A 20,768-nucleotide genomic window follows, 5' to 3' on the forward strand; every position below is an offset into this window, starting at 1 on the left:
CCGGCTGAGTTTAAACCACGACAACCACCACCTCCTCCACACCCTGCGACAACCACCACCTCCTCCACACCCTGAAGGTGATTGTGACCCCAGAGCCGGGATGCTGTCGTGGAGGTGACCAAGCTGAGCACCCCACCAGAAGGTGCATCGGGGAGGAGGTTCTGGCTGCAGCGGCTGCCGCGGCATCAGCAGGGCTGTGCTCTCACCTTCAGCGCTTTGCTGAATCATAACTTCAGAACCCTGCAAGATCAGAAGAACAAGCGCATATGGGAAAGAAAAGAAAGAAAAGAAAAATATGAACAGGAACACTAAAAGTAGTATCTAACAACCAGCTATCACTTTCCAAATATTTTTCTTCTATTAATTTTAAGGGGGAAATCATTTGGTGGTAAATGGGGAATAAACTAAAACCATCTGCACCATGCTAGGCAGCTGTCAGAAAGCCAAGCGAGCTCTTTGGGTATATGGGCCTGATGTTTAAATCCACTGAAGCTATTCCAGCAGTGTCAAGCACACTGATGAGAGCCCTTTCTGAGCGCTGCGCGCGAGAGGCTGGCTCTATTGTTATGGGAAGAATATTGCTAAGTTTAGAAAGGTGCAGTAGAAAAGCACTAAAATGATACAGGTTTGCAAGAAATGAATTGTGTCAGGAGATTAGTCATATGGCACCCATCTATTTTAGAATGAAAGGAAACCAGGAGGGCAGAGAAGAGATCTCATGGATTGATGGGATAAGATGCCTAACACAGTATGTAATTTAAAAACCAGAGGTCCGGACTTCAGCAGAAAGGGAGGGGAGCAGCCTATAAACAATTTGAGAGGAATGTCTTAATCCAAGAAGTAGTTAGCAGATAGCCTGATGGCTAACTTTGGCAGTTTGATCTAAGCAGCGAACACCAACAGTCCTGGAGGAGGGAAAGGCTTTTTGAAAAAGGAGTAAACTTAAGAGTATGTCCCATTGACTAGATTTTTGAGATAAGGTTAATGAGAAATAGGTTGATTTGTATGTCCCGAGTTTAAAAGTGCAGATCTCCATGGATCATAATGTCCTGCCTGGCTGCTAATGTTCGTGTGTTAAATAAACACAACTTCTCTTCCGAACATTAGGATAGCGCAACAGTACTTTTCCAGGGCAAATCTAAAATGTATCTTATTCATTTTATAGGATCGGAGTTATCTGGGGAGGAGAGAGAAGGGTCAACATTTATGCTGCAAGGTACTGAAAACTTCATCTGAAGATTTTGTAACTCTACTGGGACAACCAGCAGTTCAGCTGGTATAAATATAGGTATTACTATTATTCATTAATTTAAAAATTTTATCCTACTGAGCAATCTTTGCAGAGGGTAAAAAAGGATGTATTTCTTTTAATCCATTTTGGATCTCCAGCCACTTCCTTTCTCCTTGCTCACATAGTGTAGTAAAGGACACGTAAAAGTCTTGAGCAGCCTTCCCTGTATCCTTCAGTATTGCTCACAGCCTGGTCCCTGCACCCTTTCTTCACAGAGGAAATAGCCCGAGGGCGAAGTGGGGGCCCTCCCATTGAGTTTCACCGGCCCAAGTCTCACCCGCAATTCTCAGGCCAAAGCTTTGAGTAAATACAGAGATTTGCACTGAACTCTAGGCATTTTGGATTACATCCTGCATGAATTACAATGTTTTGCCAATTATTGTTGCTGCTCTCCTTCAGCTCTTTTTGCTATGCAGCCTGAAGGGGCAGAATGGAAATTTCACTTGCGTGCTGGCCACCATGTTTTGTGCTATCTATTGGTCACGTCTGTTTTCGTACAGCCATAGCTCGTTCAGAGCCACGGACCCTTCTACCACGCTGGGCTTTGCTGAGACACTCAGCTGTATGTCCGCAAACAGGTTGCCCTGCATGCAGCCAGGAAACGGTGCCAGATAGAGGAGATGGAGGAGATGGGCTATGGGAGAGAAAATGGCAGGAGGTGAGTAACAAAAGCTGTGGAAGAAAGGAAACATGTGAGAGGAAGAAAAAAGCAAGTTAGACCTGAACTTTGAGGAATCAGAAGGGAGAAATAAAAACCGAAAGAAGGGCTGTGAAGGAACATGAGGTTGGAGCTGCGCAGACACTTTAGCCAGGCACAAATCTGTGCTGCTGCTAGGGGCAGCCTCTCCTCCCCCCTCTCCCCATGTCGTTTCCACCATTTTCCTGTTCAATCTGAGCTGGCTGGAAATGACTAAAACAACAGAAGTAGAGATGCTGTCCCATCATGCAGTTCAGGAACAGCCATGGAAGGGCTTGTGCAGTCAGGCAGGAGCCAAGGGGACCAGCAGCTGGAGGCGGGAGCCAGGAGGGCATCGCTGGGTCTCTGCAGGATTTGAGTGCCCAGGAGTAGTCGGCACTGTAAGGATAACTCCTGCGTGGATGAACATGACGTCCTAAGCCCTGCAAGCACCCACCTTGCCATGGCTCACTACACTGTCTAGAGAAGCCCATCTTAGTTGGAACCTACTATAATGAGAAAAGCAAACCTTGTGTTTGGATGCACTGACTCCTGGGTGAAGGCACTGGGCTGGATTTTCCCACTGAGGACCTTGGGCTCTACAATCTCTCTGCTCCCCTTTGCATATTCATGTAGCTCCCCCTGGACAACCCCTGTGAGCACACACAACTATGCATATACCCAAAGTCACCAGTGTTGGCACCCTGCAAAATTTAATAACCACATCTCCAGACCGCCCCGACCCCAGTGTCTTGCAAACCTGCTGAGTGTCATGGAGAGAGATACATTCTCCAGCACCTGTGAATTAGACTACAGCCCTCAGCAGGACGCACAAATGTGTCTATTAATTTCCAGAAGAAGATTTCTGAACTCCAGGGAACTCCAAAAACACAAGTATTTTCTATTTCATCCTGTAGAGCCACTGCATGGGAAAGAGAAGACTTTATTTTAAAGGTTGTTTCCTTTCTTTCTTCAGCCCTTTTGACGGTTCGTTTCCCAGAATAGGTTCTTGTCCCTGGGCCAAGACCATAGCGCCTATATCCTCTAACCTACGTTAGGTATTGCAACCAAATGAGATTCTCACATCTAGTTTGTCTAGTCAATGGGAGCAGCCAAAGCTGTGAGTGGGGAAGGCTGAGAGCCGGATTGCACAGTACCCCATGAGGTCCTCCCTGGGCAAGCTGTGCCTCAGCTTTCAGAGGCCTGGGTCAAACTTTGATTCAAAGGCTTTGAGATATCCTTGCCTGAGTTCTCCTTTGGCCTTGCAGGGTGGCCGGTCTCTCTTTCTCCTGCACCGGCAAACAGTATCTCTCGTGAAGCTTAAATATTAAAATGCAAAGAGCAACAGTGCTTCAGATCCGGGTTTTCATTACTACTTTCATCCTATTTGCTTCTAGCAGAAGAAAGTGAAATTTTAAAAAAAGGATTAAAGCAGCACAATAGAGAGAGAATAATATGGATACAGTGAACTTTTCTTCCTGGATTTTATTAGTAAACTACAGTAATAGCAGCTTACGTGCTAATTGTTGAGAAATAATCTTTCTGCTCTTAATTCTGTACCCCTGAGCAGAGCACATATCGGTGCTTAGAAAAACCATTAGTTCCACATACATCTGTAATTTGTGGAGACCTGCAATAAAACTGTAGTAATCTTGGATTATGGCAAATTACTAACTCTCACCCTCCTCTTCCGTGGTCGGTTCCTAACCCGGAGTTACAGCAGGCGGGGACCTGTTTGTAGCCACAGGATTTGTGCTTGTCTGAACTGGGGAAGCGTTCAGAAAGACTTGCATGGGCTTGCCGCGGCATTCTTGAAAGCTTTTTAAGAATTGAAGTACGTGAAATCTCATTCACACTTTAAAGGGCCAAGCTTTATAAAGTGTGGTACAATCTGTAACCAAAATCAGAATAGACTTCTCTATTTTGGAAAGCATCTTTCTATAACTTTGGGGAAGCAAACCTTTTTGTTCTGGTACTCAGCAAGTAGACTTCTCTTCCTAAGGGCTCCTAAAATGGTTTTGCTACAGATCCACCATATTTCTTGAATAAAGCTGTAAGCCAAAGAACCTTTCTGTGAAGGTTTATGAGCATTTTTCTGTGAAGCACAAGTCAAACAAAAGATCAAAGCCATACACTGAAAAGAAAAAGAAGTTAAGGGAAAAAAAACCCAGCATGTTTTAGGTGAGAAACCTATTTGGGGCAATTTAGAAGAATGTTTTAATAGCTTCTTAATAAAAAATGAATTACTCCATCCCAACGGACTCAGTGTATAAATATTAACATTTCAGCTTTATAGTAAATGCTGGTCTTGTAGTACTCTAGCAGTCACATCACAGAGCAGTTTGAAAGGACGTGCAGGGCTTCATACTAACAGTGAAACCCATCTGCTAAGTGCTGTTAGAATAAAGCAAATGCCTCCGAGTTTTGCCTGTAAGTTCGCCGGAGCCAGGATTTCCTCCTTCCCCTCAGAGAATAAGGGTACTTATTACACCAGCCGGTTCTGAGCGCTGGCCCAGCTCCAAATATAGGGTGAATGGTACCATAGTTGTGTTTAGACATGTCTGTTTAAACCTGTACACGTCACCTGAGCTGTGCTGGAGTGGCAGATCCCCCACACCGCAATCCTGCTGATGTCCCTGCTGGGTCCAAGCCCCCCAGCGTGATCCACCGCTGTGGTTGCATGGCATGGAGCAGGCAGGGTTGGGGGGTGCTATAAGAAAGGATGCTGGGATGCAGTTTTCCCCTGGGCTTCTCCCTGCTTCTGTGCTCAGTAACCCAGGAGAGGACTGCCCACTGCCTGTCCCCAAAACGCAGCCCCTCCACCCTCGCCGTGTAAGGATGGAGTGGATGTGTTTATTGCAACTGTCCAGGTAATGGGAGCCAAAACATGTTACCGGGGTCATCTGATACTACATGCACATGGAGGGACCAACTGGTGGGGACGCCAGGCTGCTGGACTGACATGCGAGGGCTCATGATGGCAGCACTGTCCCGGGGCGGGGGGGGGGAGCAGCAGTAGAAGCACAGAGCAGGATTGGGTCAACGTTTTCTGGTTTGTATTTCCCATAAAGCGTTAGTTGGGGAAACACGTACAGTATCCCACATGTGATGGGTTAGGGTAAAGCTGTTGGATGCCTTCCCCGGATGATTTAGGAGCCCGCGCTGCAGGCGAAGGCACTGATCTTTACGATCTCCAGTCACTGCCAGCCTCTCCTGCTGCTTGCACGCTCTGTCCAAAGCCCACACCCTCCTGGGTGAGGATTGCAAGCCCTCCACCGGGGACGAATGACAAACTCAGCTAGACTCCTTCTTTCAGAGCAGGAGAAAAATCTTCCCTTTTCCCCCTCACTGGCTGGAAAGCAGCCACCTCGACCCCAGGGCTGCTCTGGTGTGTCCCTGCACATCCGCAGCGGTGGATCATGCTGGGGGGCTTGGAACCAGCAGGGACATCAGCAGGATTGCGGTGTGGGGGATCTGCCACTCCAGCACAGCTCAGGTGACGTGTACAGGTTTAAATAGACATGTCTAAACACAACTCTGGTACCATAGTTATGGCATTCACCTGGATGGGGTAGGTCTGGATTCAGGTCCCTAGATGATTTCTGTTTTTTCTCCCATGACTCGCTAATTGCTTGGCACCTTCTCTGGACACTTTGCAAATCCTAATCTCGATGTGCCTAAGCACTCACACACCTTCCTAACATCTTCTGCTGGGTGGGACCAGGGCAGGATACTGAAACAGCGGTGGTCTGACTCTCTCATGCCATTGGAAAGCCTCCACTAAAGCTGTTCATAAAGTGATTGCTCTTCACGTACAACAACTGTTCAATTGTTGAGTATATGCGGACTGAACACATATTGAAACAGCTAAACACACACCAAATATGGCCAAGAAATGCTTGATCATAAATACGTCAGTTGTGGAATAGTCTCATAACAGTGTGGGATCTTAAAGTTTTGGGGAGAGGAAGGTTATACATGGGATAGTTACTACGTTGTAAAGGAATTTCATTTCAAATGTTAATGGGGAAAATAAATCATGTTTCTGGTACTGTGAAAATAAGATTTTAAAACAAAAAAGGAGATGAGCGTAGTATGGGATGGGAAGAGGATGAGAACACTGAGCCACACCAGAGTTGGTTTTAAAACATTTCCAGCTGAAGCGGTTACATACTGTTGTCTTAACTTGGCAATATGTGCAGAAAATGGCTCCCACCAAGGACTAAAGGCTGGTTATGGTCTGGCACCAAGCATGCTCAAAAGGATGTCAAGGTCTGGATAATCACAGTTAATAACAGTTTACCCCAACAAGGCGCAGGGATACACCCAAACGTGCCCCGTATGTCCCCGTCTGCATAAATCCCTAAACTTCTGTGTCAGCCCTTTGGACTAGACAGCCCAAGGGCAGATGCTCACTGCCACAAGCCGTCGGCCTGAAGATCGTCACGTTGCCACTTAGGCCCAATCCACGGGGTCTTTGTGGTGCTTGCTGCCAAGCTCGTGGGACTGCCCTGTGCAGCCAGCGCCTTTATTGGGGACCATTATTTTTTAATATATTGTAACACTTGTAAAGCACTTTGCAACAATAAATCTTTTCATTATTTATGACATTTCCCCTGCCTTCTCTCTCAGCGTGATAATATACTTTTAAAATAAACATTATCAGTTTATACCTTCATTAAAATTCTATATATGCTCTTCTACGTCCTCAAGGCATTCACTGGAGTCATAATCGTAACCAGTGTGTGACGTAAGAATTCAAGCCCATAAAGCCCATTCATAGACACTTCACAGCATATGCCGTTTATTTGGGTTTCCATTAAAGGTATTATGTTGCCATACTTTGCAACCATAAAAGAGTAAATAATTTCAAAGGATTGCTTGATAGGAGACTTCTGTTTTAAATGGAGCTTGGGTATATGTGGGAAATTGCTGGCAAAAATGTACCTAATTGACCCATTGCTGTGTTCGTCTTCTTAACTCTCGTTTCAGCTCTGCAGGTAGATTGCTCTCCTGCAGGGTGTTTTGGGGGGTGGAAAAGGGACTACGTGAGGTTCCCTGTATCGTTTCAGTGCTTAGCACAGCGGGCTGAGCATTCCCCGTGGTTTATTGTGTCCCTGCTCTGGGTCCACTGGAAAACCCTTGGGCGTAGGCAGCCTTCTGCTGATGGCTGCATTGCAGAGGCTCATCTCTGGAGACCCCTCTACAAACCTGCCCTCGTCTCGAAACCCAAAAGGTCTCTAGGCCTTGCCCATTCCTGACCATCTCACAAGACCAAAATGTTAATTATAAAGCCTTGTCTTTTACACCCTTCTGGTTCCTTCATCGTAGTTTTTTCGCTAGTTTCACTGCCTGAGGCAGCTCGTCACACTTCTTGATTCTAAATGTTGCTGCATTTGCGCTGATTGGGCTGAATGAGATGAGAAGAATGAGATGAAGAAATGAAAAATTAATGTGTCGACATTCTTTCAGAACATATTTTCATAAATAGCACTGTGAAAAGATTTCCACCATTTTACCGCCCGAAACAACTAAGCCCCCCCAAATCCAATTTTGTTTCTTAATGAGTTGTATAAAAATCTTGATGAAAGATGCAAGTTCTGCTGTATCTGTTCACTTTCATAGATTGTTCTGTTAACACTGTTTCATTATTTAGGCAGTTTTAGTTAGTTTTTTTCTTCATTATATTGTTATCAGAGATAAACAGAAAACAGGTAGACTCACATGTAAGCACCAAATTATGCCCCTGGTCCAAAGTAGAGCACATGATTACTATGGCTGTGATGCATTTGCTAAGGCTAAAGTATTTCTGAATATTATAAACCAGCAGTTTTATCTTAGCTTTCTGTTTCCTACCAAACGAAGTCCCAACACTACAGGCACACAACTGGATAACTGAATACACATGGATAATTCCACTGAATTCAATGGAATATGCACGTCTGGAGACTAACTTGTGTATAGAAAAGCTTGCAAATGGCAGTTTACACTTTACAGTTTACTTGGCTAACAGACTTATCTTTCAACAAGATTTAATACCTAGCATTGCTAATACTGTGACATAAAATCACATAATTTTTTTCCCTTCCCTTTTTTGGAGTGAAAGTATACATAGTAGAAACATATCAGAAATACGGTGCATCACTGTCATTATTTTGCCATATTGCAGAACTATTCATTGCAAGCCAACATTTTCCTCATTTGCCATTGTTACAAAGTGTAACAACAGATGAATTTTGTGGCACTAAATCATAAGAGAAAACAAATAGCATTGAATTAGAAAGCCAACGCTTACTGCTGGCACCGAAACCAGCATTTCAGCAGACAATTAGCACATCTGATGTTTGCAGCTCCAGAAACATTCTCATTAGAAACTGGTTCCAAACCAGCATGCTGCTCCAACAAAGGCAAGTTAAATACAGAGAGGACCCAGTTCTGGTCCTGCTGTAACCGCTGGCAAACTCCCACAGTTTTCAATAATCAACTAGATTGGGTCTAAAATGCAGACGTTAGATATACCATGAAAGAATGACTGTCTGGAATTTATTATGCAGCAGATATGCCACCAAACTGGAAATTTCACATAGGAAAAAAAAAAAATCACATTGTGCTTTTAGCTTGGATAGGTTGGAAATGATGTAATAGAAGCATTATGATTTATAACAAATTTATGAGCTATGCAGGCAAGCCGTTCTCCAGGGATATATGTGGTAAATGGAGAATACCAGTGGCAAATAGAATTTACATCAAAGCAATCCTGCAAACCTCAAACACTTATTACTCTATTCATGACCTTTGTTAGTACACAGAAGTAGAATACAGCTTAACATAATGTTAACATTTACCTAAAATGAAACATTTCTGTTTAAACAGTTACTGAAAATGAGATGAAAACTTCACGTAAGCTACACAACATATATTTTTGACATTATGCACCGTTATTTGAAAGCAAGTTGCCTTTAAAGGTTGATGGAAGTTTATTGAATCAATACACTTCAACGCAAGGGGCTGCTTTTCTGATAAAATATCTGCAGTGCACCTCAGAGGGCACGACGTGAAGCTACGTGTAATGTGATTGCAGGCTCAGGCAGGTTTTCGGCCCTTTTTTTATGGACCCTAGCCCACATAGCAGAGAGCAGCATGTAATCCACAGCTAACAGCAAACTCCTTCTGCAGAGATGTGGATTTCTGTACCGCTGGCCCCGAAACGAAGTTACTTTGTGCCCCTAAAAGGGGAGGAGCAGCAGTCTCAGGGTACTTTCCAGGGAATTTTTCCTGCTATTTTGCAGTTTTTGAATTACCAGGCCTGGTCTATGAAGAAATACTGCGTAGCAGCAAATACAGGCAATACCAGGTGAAACTGTCTGCGTCACACCGGCACAGTAGGCAGTAAGGATTTCAGACACTTGGCAAGGGAGGTGTGTGAAGGGAGAAGGAGGGCTGGAGGGGTAAAAAGGCCTCGGCAGGGCCATGCAGCAGGTCAATCTCTCCTTTGGCTTGCACTGCCTCTCTCTGAGATGACCAGTGAAAATATTTATCGCCACACCTCCACTTGGTCTTTCCAGCAGGGCTAATTTATTAAAGTTTTCTGGGCCTTGCACCAACCCACAGTGTCCAGGAGACTATGACAGCTGCCAGGCTGGAGCGGTCCCGGCTGTGCTCCACCAATGGATGTCCTGAACCGGTGTTGAGCAGTCAAGGACTCTTTTTTTTTTGTGGATGATGGATGCTGCCCATCTTGCTTGCACGGGCTGGGCTTCCCCTAGAAAATTCTGTAGAAATTCTGCTTCCCTTTCCCCTCCCCGATTAGTTTTTGAGATTAAGAGGTATTTCTTTTGCCAGTTGTGGACTTGTTTGTTCAAATATCAGTGGATCAAGGTTATGCTCTTTTTCTAGGTGTAAGCAGGGGACCAAATTAGAAAATTAGATGCTTGTGAGAACACTAAAACACTGCAAACCTTCTAGATGCTGAATTATGTCAAAAGGAACACTGACGGTAATAAATGCCTTCTGTTGCCAGCTGGTCGAGGGAGGTGATCCTTTCCCTCAGTACCTGGAGCACTGTGTCAAGATCTGGGCTCCCAGTAAAAGAGAGACATTGACATACTGGAGAGGGTTCAACAAAGGGCCACAAAGATGATGAAGGGACAGGAACATCTCTCCTATGGGGAAAGGCTGAGAGAGCTGGGACTGTTCATCCTGGAGAATATATCAGTGTATATAAATACCTGAAGGGAGGGTGCAAAGAAGACAGAGCCAGGCTCTTTTCAGTGGTGCCCAGTGACAGGACCAGAGGCAATGGGCACAAACTGAAACACAGGAGGTTCCTCCTAAACATGAGGAAACACTTTTTCACTGTGAGGGTGACCGAGCACTGGCTCAGGTTGCCCAGAAAGGTTGTGGAGTCTTCCATCCGTGAGATATTCAAAAGCCCTCTGGACACAGTCCTGGGCAACCTGTTCTAGGTGGTCCTGCTTGGGCAGGGGGGTTGGACCAGATGACCTCCAGAGGTCCCTTCCAACCTCAATCATCCTGTGATTCTGTGACAACCCTGACTTTGTACCTCATCCAGTGGTCCCACCAGCATCTTGAGAGCCCCAGCCTCTTCTAAAGCCCCTGGGGACTCACTGAGCTTTTAAAACAGTGAGTCCTTTACATATTACATATCTTAATGTCTGTTTATCTTTGTGTTTATGCATTGTATCTCTTTAAGCATAAGAAAAGCATTTTTGGTTCTCACATTGAGAAGAGTGAAGAGGAGTTGTGTCAGGTGGTCCCTGACCTCTTAACTTTTGATAGAGGTGGATATATTTTGAAAATATAGTTAGGTATCACGTATCCATCGACATCAGAACTCAACTGTTTCTCAGCAGCTGGGACATAGCGAAGGATGTCTGCCTGGCTTACTGCAGCTGTTTCACATGGAATAAAACTGTGACCTGCTATGCCTTTCACATGGAAGTGGCAACGCATGGTCAGGTAATGAGATTTTCTGAGGAAAAAAAAAAAAATTCTTTTTCTGAAACTTCAGGTGTTCCCCTGAAAACTATAAAAATGGACCATTGAAAACTACCTCCTCCCCTACATCTCTAAGCTGCATTTTCCCAAAACTTGAAATACATTCTGCAAGAGACTTAAACACACATTTTTCAGCAGAACCCCCTTGATCAGCTTTCACAGAAGACCCACGATGATTCATTTTGACCACACAAGTCAAATGAAACCCGCTGTAGGAAGTTTTACTTGTCCCCAAATCCTGTAGACCTGCTTCAGACTGCAAATTCCTCCTTCTTGATGGAGTTGGGTAGCAGCAAGAGTCATACAGTCAGCCAGTGTCTCCAGGAGCCAGGGTGCACAGGAATTGAAAGAAACTAGATCAGAGCATTGAATCTGGATCCCTCAGTCCAAAGAGCAACTGTCTGAGTGGGTTATTCCACTAAGATCGCTCCTGCCATTCTTTTAATATTCAGTCATCCAGCAGGAGACTGAATAGTTTTTAAGTCTTCATGAAAACAATGGTATATTTATCTCAGACTTAATCAACAAAGGAAAAGAAGGATGCTACAAGGGTAAGCTATTCAAACATAAGTGTAATGTTGGATGTCAAACAATAGCATATTGTAAGTAATACCAAAAAAGGTTTACTCCTATAGCAACATTTAGGGAAAACATATGATAACAATAAAAATGATTTCCACAACCTTTTCACCACTTGTTCCATGTGGGAACGATAAGTGATACTCCTGCTCAACATTTTTAAAGAAATATTCCTCACAAATTACACATTACAAGCTTTGTGCACTGAGCCTCTATTGTGCGTGTGTTCTCCATTATTACTTTTCTGGAACATGAATTGTATTATGAACACCAGTGTGTAAACTCCACTCAGGCTCATTTAAAGCCATTTCAAGGGGCTGTTTCTAGCCCTAAGATCTACCAGAATTAAGGGAACGGTTTGGTTTTGAGTCATCTTCCCCTAGTTGCCATTTGAGCACAAATATTCCAATTTGTTCCTTTTTAAATCAACACCGGATGAGACCATTGAATAATATACATTCGTTAAACAGATCATGGTCATGATCTGCATCAAGGCACTGCCAAGAACATATATATGTGTATTATTGCTCAGTTCTGTCCTCTGGCTTACATTTTTAAGCCTGCGTCAATTCACAGCAATAGTTTTGCAGCCAGAAGAAAGTGGATGAGCAATGGATTTTGTTTTATTAAAGGATTCCTCCAGCGGCAAGACACATGCCTCTATCAGTAGGCTCAATGAGCAGAAATATTACAGTGTCTTGCATTTCCATGTTTTTCATCAGAAGACCACAAAAGCTTTTGCAAACTCAGATTACGTCAGTCATTCCTACAGCCCTTAAAAGAGGTAAAAGTGTACGATGGCTCTGGTACAGATGGCTAAACTGATGCAAAGAGAGCTCGAAGGCATGATTATATGAGCTGCAATCACACCTTTGATGGCAGTATGGACGTAAAGACTTGCTCCAGATCACACAGTCAAACCGTGGCAAAGCTTGACACGAAATCAACAGCAACTCCTTTGTTCTAGTCTGGCCTCCTTGGGCTGGGTTTCATTATGTTGCTTTCCTCATATCCCTTTCTCTTAAATACTGGACTAGATCAGACAATGAGATTTTTATGAAACGTAAAGTCTTCTTCTCAACTCCCTAAATCATTTTTAAAAGAGGGATGGTTCAGTGATCATATCTTGTGTTACTTGCCTGCCCTCACATTTCAATTAACAAGGCTGTTGTTTCTTTCTGCTTGTCCCTGTATTTCATGTTGCCGAAAATAGCTTTTAAATATGAGATTTTTGCCTACACAAAAAGCAGCGATTTCAGCAGAGCAGAAAAGCACAAAGACAGAGAGAAACGGTATTTTACTCCTCCACTTCTCTTGCCTCTTCATCACTCTCAGAGTTATACCCAGGTTTATCTGAAGCTGGGGAGTGTAAAGGAGCCTAGGCTTCACTGTTGTAACACTGCTTTCTATGTTCCCTTTTTTATTTAAGATTTTGAGCTACAAATCAAAGCCACACATTTGCAAGTGGCCAGATCTAAGTGCCCCTTAGTCTTTCCCAGCCTGAGGTAGTCTGGCAAAAGGATCTCCTTTGCACCAAGCTGTTTTTTCTGGTTTATTTTTAAATTCAGAGTTGATAAAGTGTCAATTTTTCTTCTACTGTAAATCAAGATACCCTGGTCTTTGGAATTAACTCCAAATTGTTGGTCTGGACATGAACTTCACAGTGAGTCCCTCCTCTATCCTGGCTGACATTTTCCCATTAATTTCTTTTTCCCTTTCATCCATTCATTGGCTGATGAGCCTATAAATACACTTCATCTGCTTTTACTTTGCTTTTTAAGCATAAACCAATACTGAACACGTTGACTTGATTATGTCCAGAGGCAAAAGCCTTGCATGTTTCTTAAGTCACAGCAATAGCTTGAAACTTGACTTTCTGCTCCTTTGGTCCGTTAGGATAATCAGTGGGTTACCTCCTCCTACACCCAGAGTAAATAGTGTCATGCAGAAGAAATGCCATCTTTGAAAAGCGATAAACACCATCACCGCTCACAGCCAAACAGAGCAGAGGGCAGAAGAGTGCAGGAAAGCGGTAAATAGTGACCAGGTGCTCCCCTGCTCCCTGCCCCGGAGCGCTTTGCAGGCTGCAGGAGTTTCCTTCCCTGCCCCCCCAGGAGACCTCTGCCCTCCCCAATTTCTACCACTATATAGCAACCGATTCTTTCTGGGAGGTGCTGTCAATTTTACCCACAGCCTGTCCATGCACTGACATCCCCTACCTAAATTAATGCTTCCTTCCTCTAACCTTAGTTTCCAGGCACCCTTCTTGAATAGAGCCACTTGGCTCAACTCATGCAGAGGGTTAAAACTCCTGCGAGGATCCCAAGAGGTTTTTTCACATCTCACTCTTCTCTGGTGGCAGGGGTTGGATATCTCAGTGATTTTTAAAAGGTGCAGTTTGTCGGCATCTTTGACCTTTTGCCTGGTGAAACCACCACAGGCTCAGCTCGATCAGCGGTCATCACCGTAGCGCTGCCTGCAGCTGTAGCGGCTGGAGTGGGTCTCACCAGCGAGCTCCAGGATGGATAACGCCCCGTGCAGGCCACCCATGGCCAAGGAGCTCATGGGGGTGGCAAAGCATGATGGCATGGGACCAAGGTCCTCATCACTTGCAGGAGGCAGCTCCTGCTTGGGTAGTGCTCCCAAAGCTGCTCCAGACAAAAACCCGCACTAGCCAGGACCCGCAACTCAAAATTGCTCAAAATGAGATCCGCCAAGTTAAGAAAAAACTAGGTACACCCACCTGTTGGAGGGCAGCAATGAACTGCAAGGGCCAAGCTGGAGGGATAACTCCTCATCCAGCACAGCCCCAGCTGCACCAGAATGGCGCACACAGAGATAAGCTGAATGTGGCAGGCATCGGGAACATAACGCATACCCTGCAGTGTATTATCACAAGCTCTTCTTTTTCTTGCCTCGCTCCTGAAATGTTTTTAAAAGGAAAATCATTGGGAAGTAGCTGTCCTAAAACAAGAAATGTAAAAGCTGTAGTACATTATTCATAAGAATTGTAGATAAGAATCAGATTGTAAAAAGTAGTTCGCTTCTGACATTGATTAAAATTACATTTTGCATTACATTTACATATATTAAAATTACATTTTGCATTATCTTTGCTTTTCCAGATGGTTTAGCAGATTTAAATCCTTCAAAGAAGTTAAGTCTTTTGCTAGCAAACATATTGCAACAAGCTTGATCAAATGATAGCTCTGATTCTTAATGCAAGTACGACAGCAAAAATAACATTCCTCCTATATCAGCAATTACAGGCAGAGAAATTGATCCAAATCCCAGAGAGATCACAGAAAGTTTACCATTGTTTACAGGGGGCTTTGGATTAGGTCCTCGTTTTGTATCAAGTCCCAGCCCTGTGCAATGTATGCATCAGAAAAGATGATTGTAGCCCATCTTCAAATGAGGTTTCCCATGAAAAGCAGCAGTTCAGCCTCCATGATAACAGCAATGCCGCGTGCTGCTGGAATAACAGGATGCAAAACATCCTCTTGAAAGTGTGCGAGTGCTCCTTCTCTGTTGTGAGCTTGGCAGTGTGTGTTTAAGCTGCTGCTGAGAGCTTTCCTGTAACTTTCATCAAAGGGGACATTTGTTGGGTCCTAGTTCAAGGAAATAATCTAAATCATGCCCCTTTTCAGACTAGAAAACCATAGCTGGTTTTACTTTGTTTAAATTTAATTACGTGATCTGTTGTATTCTGGTCATGAATGGTGTTAAAATAATCTATCAGTAATAAGCAAACAAATCAAAAGAGTGCAAGAAAATGAAAAACGGGGCCAAACTGCTAGAATTCCAAGATGAAATGATAAATAAATCCCTTGTCCTTCCTACCAAGTTTTTGCAGATTTCAACAGAAAAGGCACATGGCACTGAGGCTCTGACAGGGAGCTTGGCCTCTCTTCCCACTGGCCTCCACGGTACTGGAAGTTTTTTCTTCCAGCTGCTTGTCAGTATCTGTAGCACAGTGGCTTCCTTAAAAGAAACTTTCCAAGGGAAGAAGTACTAGACTTGTGTTATTTATCTACATTTTATTGTGTGTGAAGATAACTTTGAAAGCTCCATAGCTTCTGTTGTTCTCTCCCATTCATGTGATCAATACAAGTTGTATTTAACTCAATCCCAGCAACGCGAAAGGGGCACTGATGCCTTTCCTAGATAACAACAGGCCAGATTCTTTGCAGTACCAAATTTCCATTCCCAGATTTTCCCCCTAGCACCCTCTTCCCACAGCACGGAGCACATGCTCTTGCCGTCACCGCTGAGTGCGGCTGCACCCCCCTCCCTATCCTCGCTTCGGTAGTTCCCCACTGAGAGGTCCCAAAAGGGACCTTCGGCTATTCCCAGGACTTCGCCTTCATATACCAATTGTTTGCTACCTTCTTCCTCCTTCCTCATCCCCTCTACACCTGCCCTCTTTTTCCTGCTCCATTCCCCAAAGTGCTCTTGCTTTTCCATTTAGCAGCTCCCTTCCTAAACAGGCTTCCCACCACCACGACAAGGGGAGAAGCCGGCATAGCTTTTGCCACCATCCCTACCTGCGCAGATGCTGCCCACAGATCCCGTTACTCCTTGTGAGCCCAGGTGAGGCGTCAGGAGTGCAGTGCTGCGGCGTGGTGGCACAGAGCTCTCCACAATGCGGGTTCTGAGACCTCACTGACAGGCGTGGACACGGCTGCCAAGCCAACCCACTGGCAGTGAGGTGCGAGGTTGGCTGCTGGTAAGAAGTAGCACAGCCATGTCATGGAGGTTCCTAGTTTCCCAAAATGCATGATCTGAACAGGACTGTCCATATGAAAGAAGCTCAGCTTTAACCCCAGCACTCAAATGGCAACACAGGTACGGCCACAGGGTCCAGGATGCAACAGAGCGTCTCTCTGGGAGAGCTCAGCTCATGTGCTTTGAGAGCGAGCATGTCTCTCCACCCAACCCTATGCTTACCACTGCATCCTCAGGGAGACAGTTTGGCTTTAATATATCTGTAGAGCACTTGCATGCCAATAGCGTGGCATAAACAACAGCGCTGTTCTCCAGCCGCACAATCCCAGCTCGTGAAATAGCATTAAAATCCCGTGCAGAGAGAAGGAGCGAGTGCGTTCTCCCACCGACCAGACTCCGGTTGGCCTCGGAGGGTGGGTGGATGCCAAGTCTGTGGGAAGATTAAAAACACAAAGTACCCGGTATCGATATGTTCTTGCAATATACATAGTGCAGCGGTATGGCACCCGGCCCAGCTGCTCCATGTTATTTATAACTGCCTACGTGGCTGATTCATGTCTCCTGAAAACTTATTGCCACGGCCTTGTTTTGAAAGGAATGCAGTGTCCCACTCCCCCAGCAGCTCCTGCCGGACCTCTCCTTGTCTCCTTTATTAATTCATTCCCTGCCAAGAACAGCACAGTGATGTAATAACGAAATGTGCTTTGAAATCAACATGATATAAAGGACTTCTGCAAGGCTTCAGGCCGGCAAAGCACTTAAACACACGCGTGACTTTAAGCATGTGAGCGGTAGTCCCGTTGGTTTCAACAACGCTACACATGTGCTTAAGTGCTTTGCTGGATCGGGGCCCACATTTGACAGACAACTCAGGTTATGCCTTAAACAAAGAACCTCTTTGACACAGGATTTTCTGCAGAAAAACCCGGAGTTTCACATAATCCTTAGAACCAAGCGTAGAGCCAGCGCTGAGCCCACAGGAGCTGATAGCAAGACTCCCATCGGTTTCGGCGAGGTGGGGCTTTTGCTCCGAGATCTGGAGCTGGGTGCACGTCGCGGCTGCTCTGCCCTTCTGACTAGGGAAAAAAAATGACACCATTAGTTTTTGTCAAAGAATCGCAAATAAAAATAACTGACTTCTATTGGTTACAGGTCACGTATGTGGTAGCTGTGCAGATTTTAGCTGTGTTATTCTTGCAGGAAAGTCTAAAGAAGTGATTCTCTTGTCTACAAATATAGACCTGTCAAGGTTGAACAGTTATGTTCAATGTCATCGTAAGCAAAACTGACGTTTTATTTACTCATTTGTACCACCGGAGTGTCAGCTCAGCAATGATTAAAGCTGTCAGTAGAATCAACAAATAGTGTAAAAACACCGAGCTGCCAGTCCAAGTTTCTGTTTCATTGAACATGTTAGTTTGAGTGAAGCTTTGCCTGAATGTTTTGATGGTTTTGTGGCTTATTTTCACTAATTAATTTGCTTGGCTATTATCCTCTGGAGGCAAACAACATAATTGACAAATAAAATGGCTCTCATTCATTCATTCATTCATTCCTCCGGAGGAAATCCTGCGTGACTGGATGTGAACTTCCAGCTGATCTGTAATTTTGACCAGAACCATTTTTTTATGCTGTTCAGATTTCTGTCAAGGAGTTGAAAGTCACCCGTCTAAAGAAAAGATTAATCTGGGTCTAAACTCAGGAAGATAACGTGCTTGAAAGAAATGACCTGCGGTGTTTACCTGTAGAGAAAGACGCATGTTGCAGAGGCTGGTGGGGACACCGAGCTGCCAGTCCAAGTTTCTGTTTCATTGAACATGTTAGTTTGAGTGAAGCTTTGCCTGAATGTTTTGATGGTTTTGTGGCTTATTTTCACTAATTAATTTGCTTGGCTATTATCCTCTGGAGGCAAACAACATAATTGACAAATAAAATGGCTCTCATTCATTCATTCATTCATTCCTCCGGAGGAAATCCTGCGTGACTGGATGTGAACTTCCAGCTGATCTGTAATTTTGACCAGAACCATTTTTTTATGCTGTTCAGATTTCTGTCAAGGAGTTGAAAGTCACCCGTCTAAAGAAAAGATTAATCTGGGTCTAAACTCAGGAAGATAACGTGCTTGAAAGAAATGACCTGCGGTGTTTACCTGTAGAGAAAGACGCATGTTGCAGAGGCTGTTGGAAAATAGAAGTTCAGATTTGCCTCAGTCTGTTTATTAAAAAGGAAGAGGAAGGGAAAAGAGGGGAAACAAGGGGAAAAAACTACCCTGGCTTTTTTTTTCTTCTCAAACCTCAAAGCTTAGCTCAGGTCCGCCTGCAAATTTTATTGCTTTGTTCACACAAAATTTAGCGCTGGAAGCCTGCAAAAGCCAGGTTCAGAAAAATAAATTGTTCCTGCTGCCAATGAGAGAGAAGATTTTTTCCTTGATTACATGGACATAGGGTGTGATGCCACTAAATCCAAGATGCATGAAAAGACAGATGTGGGGCAATTGCTCAAAATGGGTTGCCAGTATGGTGTTCCTAGACAAAGAAATAACATTGCACTTTGTGTACTGTAATAAAATAGCTAGGACTTGCTGTGCGACTAGTTTTAAATCACTTCCATGACAGCTATTGACTTTCCTGACGGAGGAGCCCGTCGATAGAACTAAAGCTGCATGAGGCTTTTTACAGAAGAAAAGAAATACACTTGCTGCAATACATTTCTTGAGAAATTATTCCGGTAAGCGTCAAAACAATCAATAAAGCAATCCCATTTGCATTCAGGCAGGCCTGATCCTGCAAAAGAGCACCCGTGCCTACAGACACAGCTCCATTACGCTGCTCCTGGAAGGAAAACTCTTGGCAGGACTGCTGTGTAGCACCACCGGCATTTGTACTTCACTTCATGTGCCAACTTGTTGGCAGGACCTGCCCTTCTATCACAATGCTTACATTAGGCCCGGTCAAAAATAGATCATGTAAGTATGTCACTGAATGTCTGATGTTCACAGGCTGGTTTCCACCATGGTAGCAGATAAGATTTCTGTGGCTTCAAGTAGTCATACCGTAAGTACCTTACAGCATTCAGAGTCAAACGTTTATCTAATTCTTCTCAAAAAGTCCAGAAGCCGGGGAGAACTTAGTTGCTTTTTAAAAGTAATCTTAATGCTTTTTATCATATAAAATGCACTTGCAGTCATTACTTGCCATGCTTATAAAATCTCCTGGAACAAATAAAAGCTATCTGCGTATCCTAAAACAGAAACCTCTTCTTTTACTTACAGAAATTTACATAAAATTACTGAAGAAGGTTAAGTCTAAAAATTATTCCATGTTTTCCAATTATGGAACGCTGTTTTAGTTTGAATTTCTGTCCACAATCCTGTCTCACTTATATTCTTGGACCACGAAAGTTACAATAACATTTACAACATGTAAGTGATGTTTTTGTGTTTACAGCTGAGTATGTAAAGACACCAAGGCAGGGTCACCAAAGCTGTTTCCAAAGTAAATTTGCAAATGCTCTAACAGGCCACATTGGCTTTACCTTAGGTGACCACCTACTCGGTAGGTATGTAATGAAGCTGAAGTATCGGGGGGACAACATCTGGCAAAGGCTTGTGAAGTACAATTTTCTTTTGCAAGTGGAAAACCATATCCTGCACCAGGTCTCAGTGGGGTTTAATGCTGTCAGAGCATACAAGGTTTGTTTTGATCTGTTATGGAGTAACACACATAGCTTTCAGTTCACACTAATAACATCCCCGTGCCTGGGGTATACACCAATCCAGAGGCTACTAATTAAAGGTTAGAATTAACCAAACACAGTTCCTCTACAAAACATATGAAACTTATTAAAACTTAAAAGTGACGGCTGGTTCTCAATATAAGCAAAGCAAAGAATGCAAGAGTATTGTGGAGGGTTATTTAAGCACATTTTATTTCAGCATATTAAAAATTTCCTGTGTCTGCCAGTTCAGCACATAACATTTTAATGTTTCATGTGAAAACATAGCAAACTTTTAAAGAATCAATTATCGGTCCTGCATATCATAAAATAAATCCTGTTTTCAGTATTACCATAAAGCTTTTTATGTCATTTTGATCTGAAAGAGGTTTTTCGAAAGTTCACAATTTTAAAAGTGGAGCAGCACAACAGTGTTGCGAGCCACCTTTTATTTATTTCAGTTACCAGCTGAACATTTTGGGACAAACCTCACAAATAGGAGTACTGAGACAAATGCAGGGTGTAGCAGCTATTTCAAGCTTATGATATTATTCCAATGAGTAAGCACAACCAGGCACTCCTGTACTAACAGGACTTGATCTACAAGCAGAAAACCCCTTTGAAATAGGGGGAGCGACGTAACCTGCTAACTTTTACCCTCTTTGCTTCCATAAGCCAGCGCGGAGGATATACTATGAGTGTTATGCAATTTATGTGCCCACTAGATCCTCGTATTTACATTTTAAAAATATACCCTCATTA

The sequence above is a fragment of the Aptenodytes forsteri genome, unplaced genomic scaffold, assembly GCF_000699145.1.
Source record: "Aptenodytes forsteri isolate BGI_AS27 unplaced genomic scaffold, ASM69914v1 Scaffold4, whole genome shotgun sequence".
Lineage (NCBI taxonomy): Eukaryota > Metazoa > Chordata > Aves > Sphenisciformes > Spheniscidae > Aptenodytes > Aptenodytes forsteri.